Here is a 9,227-nt window from a genome sequence, read left to right as displayed (position 1 = left end):
ACAAAAAGCCCCTCCACATTTACAACTGATGTTGAAAGAAATTCAGTTACAAAATAATTAATGGGAAACACAAGCTTCTCTTAACACATTGAGAATATATGCTTCCTGATGTTTTGTTAAAAAGAAAAAAAAAAAAGGCCAATTAATTTTAGAATGGAAATGTGTATGTTGTTTTTTTGCTGCTAAATATGGTGTACTTATTATTATCCTTACATAATAATGGATTTCCAGCTGTCAAACAGCAGGAAAAGTTAAGTAAAAGTAACAAAATTATAAAGTGAAAAGAAAAAACAGAAGAATAAGAAAATTAAAAACTAATCTATCATTTGAAAGCTGTAGAAGGGGCTGCATTCTCACAGGTAATGCGAATGGCATTTTACATTCTAACTACTTCTAGGCAGTACAGCACAAGACTCACCAGCCATGCCTGTTTCATATCTTCCGACTAATGACCAGGCTTAACTGTAAGTTGTGTTTCTTCAAACTGGCCGTTACAATGCTGTGTTTTGGAGAAGTACAACATTGATAACACATCTATGTTTTTAGTTCTGATGCAGTAGTTCTGAACAGAGTCCAGAAGTTTTAGTTTTCTCAGCATCCCCTACAGTCCAAAAAGAGTGCTAGGAGCAACTAAAGGAGCGGGAAGGAGACAATCAAGAGGGCAGACCTAAACCTGGCCAAGGCGATATTCCATACCCTATCCCATGATATGTAACGGGAAGTTAGGTAAGGGAAGTTTGAAAAAGAGGACAGTTCATTAGGAAAGCCACTGATGCTCGGGGACTGGCTGGGCAGAAGTCAGTGGGGCTAAACACAATTGCTTGGGTGTCGCTTGTTATACATAAATCTACATCCGTATGTATCATAGCCATTATCCTCTTTTCCCCTTTCTATTATCTACGGTAATAAATCGTATTTCAAGAGAATTCACTAGTTCTACTTGATCCCACATCCCGCAGTCTCTCCTCCTTCCCTTGGGAAGAGGGGCAGTGAGCCAACAACTCATAGTTGCTAAACTATCACCCAAATTAAACCACAAAACTGTACAGAAACAAAATCACGACCCCCATCGATTACAGCCGCATTATCACAGACTGTGCAATAAATCAGGTTCTAAAGAGGGATAAAGCACCCACAGAGAGAACCAGACTTGACTGAAAACCTACCCCTGATGCAGCTTGACACAGGACCTGGGCAAGATTAAGGGAAAAGATCAGCTAAATCAGCCAGCACTATGCCTCAAATAAAGGACACCAAAACACACAGCTCTGCCTGACGGATTTCCCATACAGGAGAAAGAAAGAAACCAAAGGCCAGCAGACAATTCAACCAGTAAGAAAAAAAAAACAGCTACATCCAACTTAGACTTAAATTAATAACAAAACTCAATTTAGGCCTGCAGTGAAAAAACAACATCACTAAATGCTACTAAACGACATCAAAAGAAGAAAAGCAAAAACCATTAGAACAAAACAATAAAAAAAATTTATTCCTCAACACGAATAACAGGAAAGAGGAAATATCAAAGTCTTACATTCATATTTAAAAAACAAATACCAAAAGCCAAAACTAATCACAAAAGATAAGGTAGAGAAAAGCGTGCGCTTGAACTGCACTCCTGCTTCCCAGTTGCCCACGCCGCTTCTCCTTTCTTCGGCAGCAGATCCTGAAATACGAGGTACGACACCATTAGCCCTGAGCAGCAGCAAACCCTCCACCTGAAGGAAGCGGGAAATCCAACGTCCCAAAGGAACGTGGCACAGGACAGCCCAGCCATGGGGGAAGACCTTGCAAGCCCCCCCCCCACCCCCCCACTCCCCACCCCTAGTCCATTCCAGCCAAAACTACTTAGAGCAGCTTTTCTCACCTCACTGGCGCGCTGCGGAGGCTCCAGCCGGCGCTGCAGGGGATCACGGAGGCGGGCAGACTGGGCAAATGGAGCTGGGCACACAAAAAAGCAGAGGACAAAGGAGTCTGCTTCCCTGCTTACAGGGGACCCCCAGCCACTGCCTCCATTGCAAAGGGCCGCGGACTCGGGGGCACAGCCGCTCCCTGACTTACAGGGCAGCCCCCCTCCCTACGGCCGAGAGAGGCTCCTTCTCTCCCACTCTGGGGCACCTTGACACGCACCCCGCTAGCGGGGCGGTCACCCCACACAGGCTGCCAGCAGAGCATAAAGGCTCACGCGCCCAGACCCTGATTACAGGCGGGACAAAAACACCCCCGGAGCCACAGAGCTCGGTTTCCCCCCCAGCAGCAGGAACGACTCTCAGCCGCCAGGCAGCGGGGCGACACGGCCAAAGGCCGCGGTCGGGATCCTAGCCCCGATTCCAGGGAGGGCGCAAGCCCAACCCCACGCACCTCGCAGCCCCGTGCCTCTGAAAGGTCGGGGCCACTCTCCCGCCTGAGTACAGGGGGTCTCTCAGAACACAGCTCACCAAGCACAGGGGGCACGCACAGCCCTGCCTACAGGACGGTACCCCACACCTCGCCATCATCAAGAAGCCCCACGGAGCACGCAGCTCCCGCCAACGCCTGAGCTACAGGCTGGCCCGCCCGGCAGCAGAACATCACCACGTCTTTGGCAGCCCAGGGAACCGCCTCGACCCACCGAGCGGGGAGGTCACCCCACAACACACACAGGCATCACCTCAACCTGCACCCTCTGACGGGACAGGGAGGGGTCATTCCCACCAGCTGGATAACTAGAGCAGCCGGCTGCAACGCTGCGGCCTCCCCAGCCCTGATTACAGGGGGGGGCGGGCTGCTCGGGGGACAGAGGGCTCCACAGCTTGTGACACGCACCCCGACTACGGGGCTGCCACGTAAGGCACGCACAACAGGCGGCCACGTAAGGACAGGCCCAAGCCCTGGCTACAGGGCGGCCTCGGCCACAGAGCTACCACGTGGCTCACATCTCTACTAAGAAAAAAGGAGACAGGCAGACAGGACACTTGCAGCGCCCGCGGGACTAAGATGAGGGGGAACACCCCCCTTGCGGCATGCACCAAAGTCCTCCACTCCCCCCTAGGAAGTCCAAGCTAAGCTGCAGCCATCTTTGTGGAGGCCTAAAGGAAAAGCACAGTCGCTCAATCACTCCGCAAACACAAACAAGGAAAGGAAGGGGAACACGCACACAGATGCAACTTTCCAGAAGGGAAGGACAACACAGCGCAGCCAATGCCTGGGAATAAACCCTCACCCGCAAGCAACACACAAGAGCCTGTGACCTGTCCCGGGGCTGCATGGAGGCCACAGACCTCAACGCGCCAAGGGGCTTCTCAAGTAAGGACAAAAGGCCAAAGGCCGCCGCACGCACCCCGACTACGGGGCCGGCGCATTGACAGGCCACCAGCAGGCAACAGCGCCAAGGGGCCGCAGGAGGAGGGGCGGGGAAAAGGCACTACCCTGCTTACAGGGTGGCCTTGGGGTCCGGCGAGCTCCGTTTCCCACTCGGGTGCGGAGAGGTGGCTCTCGCCCTCCGTACAGGGGGCCACGCTCCCCAGGCAGCCAAAGGAGCAACGAGGAAAAAGGCCAACTACAGCAAAGACCCGAGCCCTGCTTACAGGGAGGTCGCCCAGCACAACGCCAGCCTGGTCTCCCAAGGCGCCGGCAACACTCAACTCAAATGTGACTGTATCCCTGCTAACAGGGAGGTGCTTTGCCCAGAGTGCCTCTCTCTTTCCCCCCCGCATCTGCAGGCTTCCGCTTCCTCTTCTTCCTCGCTCCTGCCTCCCAGTTGCCCACGCCGCTTCTCCTTTCTTCGGCAGCAGATCCTGAAATACGAGGTACGACACCATTAGCCCTGAGCAGCAGCAAACCCTCCACCTGAAGGAAGCGGGAAATCCAACGTCCCAAAGGAACGTGGCACAGGACAGCCCAGCCATGGGGGAAGACCTTGCAAGCCCCCCCCCCACCCCCCCACTCCCCACCCCTAGTCCATTCCAGCCAAAACTACTTAGAGCAGCTTTTCTCACCTCACTGGCGCGCTGCGGAGGCTCCAGCCGGCGCTGCAGGGGATCACGGAGGCGGGCAGACTGGGCAAATGGAGCTGGGCACACAAAAAAGCAGAGGACAAAGGAGTCTGCTTCCCTGCTTACAGGGGACCCCCAGCCACTGCCTCCATTGCAAAGGGCCGCGGACTCGGGGGCACAGCCGCTCCCTGACTTACAGGGCAGCCCCCCTCCCTACGGCCGAGAGAGGCTCCTTCTCTCCCACTCTGGGGCACCTTGACACGCACCCCGCTAGCGGGGCGGTCACCCCACACAGGCTGCCAGCAGAGCATAAAGGCTCACGCGCCCAGACCCTGATTACAGGCGGGACAAAAACACCCCCGGAGCCACAGAGCTCGGTTTCCCCCCCAGCAGCAGGAACGACTCTCAGCCGCCAGGCAGCGGGGCGACACGGCCAAAGGCCGCGGTCGGGATCCTAGCCCCGATTCCAGGGAGGGCGCAAGCCCAACCCCACGCACCTCGCAGCCCCGTGCCTCTGAAAGGTCGGGGCCACTCTCCCGCCTGAGTACAGGGGGTCTCTCAGAACACAGCTCACCAAGCACAGGGGGCACGCACAGCCCTGCCTACAGGACGGTACCCCACACCTCGCCATCATCAAGAAGCCCCACGGAGCACGCAGCTCCCGCCAACGCCTGAGCTACAGGCTGGCCCGCCCGGCAGCAGAACATCACCACGTCTTTGGCAGCCCAGGGAACCGCCTCGACCCACCGAGCGGGGAGGTCACCCCACAACACACACAGGCATCACCTCAACCTGCACCCTCTGACGGGACAGGGAGGGGTCATTCCCACCAGCTGGATAACTAGAGCAGCCGGCTGCAACGCTGCGGCCTCCCCAGCCCTGATTACAGGGGGGGGCGGGCTGCTCGGGGGACAGAGGGCTCCACAGCTTGTGACACGCACCCCGACTACGGGGCTGCCACGTAAGGCACGCACAACAGGCGGCCACGTAAGGACAGGCCCAAGCCCTGGCTACAGGGCGGCCTCGGCCACAGAGCTACCACGTGGCTCACATCTCTACTAAGAAAAAAGGAGACAGGCAGACAGGACACTTGCAGCGCCCGCGGGACTAAGATGAGGGGGAACACCCCCCTTGCGGCATGCACCAAAGTCCTCCACTCCCCCCTAGGAAGTCCAAGCTAAGCTGCAGCCATCTTTGTGGAGGCCTAAAGGAAAAGCACAGTCGCTCAATCACTCCGCAAACACAAACAAGGAAAGGAAGGGGAACACGCACACAGATGCAACTTTCCAGAAGGGAAGGACAACACAGCGCAGCCAATGCCTGGGAATAAACCCTCACCCGCAAGCAACACACAAGAGCCTGTGACCTGTCCCGGGGCTGCACGGAGGCCACAGACCTCAACGCGCCAAGGGGCTTCTCAAGTAAGGACAAAAGGCCAAAGGCCGCCGCACGCACCCCGACTACGGGGCCGGCGCATTGACAGGCCACCAGCAGGCAACAGCGCCAAGGGGCCGCAGGAGGAGGGGCGGGGAAAAGGCACTACCCTGCTTACAGGGTGGCCTTGGGGTCCGGCGAGCTCCGTTTCCCACTCGGGTGCGGAGAGGTGGCTCTCGCCCTCCGTACAGGGGGCCACGCTCCCCAGGCAGCCAAAGGAGCAACGAGGAAAAAGGCCAACTACAGCAAAGACCCGAGCCCTGCTTACAGGGAGGTCGCCCAGCACAACGCCAGCCTGGTCTCCCAAGGCGCCGGCAACACTCAACTCAAATGTGACTGTATCCCTGCTAACAGGGAGGTGCTTTGCCCAGAGTGCCTCTCTCTTTCCCCCCCGCATCTGCAGGCTTCCGCTTCCTCTTCTTCCTCGCTCCTGCCTCCCAGTTGCCCACGCCGCTTCTCCTTTCTTCGGCAGCAGATCCTGAAATACGAGGTACGACACCATTAGCCCTGAGCAGCAGCAAACCCTCCACCTGAAGGAAGCGGGAAATCCAACGTCCCAAAGGAACGTGGCACAGGACAGCCCAGCCATGGGGGAAGACCTTGCAAGCCCCCCCCCCACCCCCCCACTCCCCACCCCTAGTCCATTCCAGCCAAAACTACTTAGAGCAGCTTTTCTCACCTCACTGGCGCGCTGCGGAGGCTCCAGCCGGCGCTGCAGGGGATCACGGAGGCGGGCAGACTGGGCAAATGGAGCTGGGCACACAAAAAAGCAGAGGACAAAGGAGTCTGCTTCCCTGCTTACAGGGGACCCCCAGCCACTGCCTCCATTGCAAAGGGCCGCGGACTCGGGGGCACAGCCGCTCCCTGACTTACAGGGCAGCCCCCCTCCCTACGGCCGAGAGAGGCTCCTTCTCTCCCACTCTGGGGCACCTTGACACGCACCCCGCTAGCGGGGCGGTCACCCCACACAGGCTGCCAGCAGAGCATAAAGGCTCACGCGCCCAGACCCTGATTACAGGCGGGACAAAAACACCCCCGGAGCCACAGAGCTCGGTTTCCCCCCCAGCAGCAGGAACGACTCTCAGCCGCCAGGCAGCGGGGCGACACGGCCAAAGGCCGCGGTCGGGATCCTAGCCCCGATTCCAGGGAGGGCGCAAGCCCAACCCCACGCACCTCGCAGCCCCGTGCCTCTGAAAGGTCGGGGCCACTCTCCCGCCTGAGTACAGGGGGTCTCTCAGAACACAGCTCACCAAGCACAGGGGGCACGCACAGCCCTGCCTACAGGACGGTACCCCACACATCGCCATCATCAAGAAGCCCCACGGAGCACGCAGCTCCCGCCAACGCCTGAGCTACAGGCTGGCCCGCCCGGCAGCAGAACATCACCACGTCTTTGGCAGCCCAGGGAACCGCCTCGACCCACCGAGCGGGGAGGTCACCCCACAACACACACAGGCATCACCTCAACCTGCACCCTCTGACGGGACAGGGAGGGGTCATTCCCACCAGCTGGATAACTAGAGCAGCCGGCTGCAACGCTGCGGCCTCCCCAGCCCTGATTACAGGGGGGGGCGGGCTGCTCGGGGGACAGAGGGCTCCACAGCTTGTGACACGCACCCCGACTACGGGGCTGCCACGTAAGGCACGCACAACAGGCGGCCACGTAAGGACAGGCCCAAGCCCTGGCTACAGGGCGGCCTCGGCCACAGAGCTACCACGTGGCTCACATCTCTACTAAGAAAAAAGGAGACAGGCAGACAGGACACTTGCAGCGCCCGCGGGACTAAGATGAGGGGGAACACCCCCCTTGCGGCATGCACCAAAGTCCTCCACTCCCCCCTAGGAAGTCCAAGCTAAGCTGCAGCCATCTTTGTGGAGGCCTAAAGGAAAAGCACAGTCGCTCAATCACTCCGCAAACACAAACAAGGAAAGGAAGGGGAACACGCACACAGATGCAACTTTCCAGAAGGGAAGGACAACACAGCGCAGCCAATGCCTGGGAATAAACCCTCACCCGCAAGCAACACACAAGAGCCTGTGACCTGTCCCGGGGCTGCACGGAGGCCACAGACCTCAACGCGCCAAGGGGCTTCTCAAGTAAGGACAAAAGGCCAAAGGCCGCCGCACGCACCCCGACTACGGGGCCGGCGCATTGACAGGCCACCAGCAGGCAACAGCGCCAAGGGGCCGCAGGAGGAGGGGCGGGGAAAAGGCACTACCCTGCTTACAGGGTGGCCTTGGGGTCCGGCGAGCTCCGTTTCCCACTCGGGTGCGGAGAGGTGGCTCTCGCCCTCCGTACAGGGGGCCACGCTCCCCAGGCAGCCAAAGGAGCAACGAGGAAAAAGGCCAACTACAGCAAAGACCCGAGCCCTGCTTACAGGGAGGTCGCCCAGCACAACGCCAGCCTGGTCTCCCAAGGCGCCGGCAACACTCAACTCAAATGTGACTGTATCCCTGCTAACAGGGAGGTGCTTTGCCCAGAGTGCCTCTCTCTTTCCCCCCCGCATCTGCAGGCTTCCGCTTCCTCTTCTTCCTCGCTCCTGCCTCCCAGTTGCCCACGCCGCTTCTCCTTTCTTCGGCAGCAGATCCTGAAAGATGATGCATGATGCCTTTCCAGCCTGCAATCCTTCTTCCGCTCTTTATTCCCGCAGAAACCACATGGCAAGAGGCATCACCACCACCTTCTGAAGTACGGGCAAACTAGGCTGAGGCACAGCAGCTTACCTTCGAAGTGATTTCCATAACACCTATTATCTCAGGCCTTAAATTGCTTCAAGATAGTTCACCAGGTTACACACTCATGCCCATTATTTACACTGAGAAACCTACCTTTCCTTCTTATGAAACCTTACCCATCACACTCATGTTAAACACTAGTACATTGCTCCAGTGCTTTTTCCTTTTTATTCTCAGGGAGTACCTCAGTTGACCCCCTCATTCCCACCACCACCTTGTGATGAATTGACGTAGGACCCCTAAAGGGCATCAGATCAGTCACAAAGAAAATTCCTTTATTATTGCTGCTTTAAGTTGTCTGGCGACATCTTCAAGGGTGAAGCGCCGCCGCCCGCCGCCGCCGCCCCCGCCGTCGGAGCCCCGGCCGGCCCCGCCGCCGCCGCCCCCGCCGTCGGAGCCCCGGCCGGCCCCGCCGCCGCCGCCCCCGCCGTCGGAGCCCCGGCCGGCCCCGCCGCCGCCGCCCCCGCCGTCGGAGCCCCGGCCGGCCCCGCCGCCGCCGCCCCCGCCGTCGGAGCCCCGGCCGGCCCCGCCGCCGCCGCCCCCGCCGTCGGAGCCCCGGCCGGCCCCGCCGCCGCCGCCCCCGCCGTCGGAGCCCCGGCCGGCCCCGCCGCCGCCGCCCCCGCCGTCGGAGCCCCGGCCGGCCCCGCCGCCGCCGCCGCCGCCCCCGCCGTCGGAGCCCCGGCCGGCCCCGCCGCCGCCGCCGCCGCCCCCGCCGTCGGAGCCCCGGCCGGCCCCGCCGCCGCCGCCGCCGCCCCCGCCGTCGGAGCCCCGGCCGGCCCCGCCGCCGCCGCCGCCGCCCCCGCCGTCGGAGCCCCGGCCGGCCCCGCCGCCGCCGCCGCCGCCCCCGCCGTCGGAGCCCCGGCCGGCCCCGCCGCCGCCGCCGCCCTCCTCCTACTTTTCAGACATCCGCTCTTCACATCGCATGTCGCTCATTACTCGCTCCTCAGTTCTGCCGCGCCTCGCCGCACCTCGTTCTCCAAGGCTTCTCGCACTCCATCTGCTGCCTTTCCCTCACACCATTCCGCTTCCTCGCATGCTCTGAGGTAAACACACGTTCTTTAGTTTCCCGCCCATGCGCCTTAT

The 9,227-nt window shown here is 59.8% G+C and overlaps 1 long non-coding RNA gene across 1 annotated transcript; it reads right to left on the bottom strand.

The window, feature by feature from the left end:
* Positions 1-1,462: 1,462 nt before the first annotated feature.
* LOC104912399 (uncharacterized) lies at positions 1,463-9,227 on the bottom strand. Its single transcript, XR_014885156.1, has 5 exons — positions 9,040-9,227; positions 6,088-7,996; positions 3,978-5,886; positions 1,868-3,776; positions 1,463-1,666 (listed from the first exon to the last, which is right to left on the bottom strand). It is a non-coding gene; the product is annotated as an uncharacterized LOC104912399 (long non-coding RNA).

This window comes from Meleagris gallopavo, chromosome 10 (genome assembly GCF_905368555.1).
Source record: "Meleagris gallopavo chromosome 10, MGAL_WU_HG_1.1, whole genome shotgun sequence".
Taxonomy (NCBI): domain Eukaryota; kingdom Metazoa; phylum Chordata; class Aves; order Galliformes; family Phasianidae; genus Meleagris; species Meleagris gallopavo.
The sequence above is the reverse complement of the archived record's forward strand: the minus strand, read 5'-3'. Positions and strand labels throughout refer to the sequence as shown.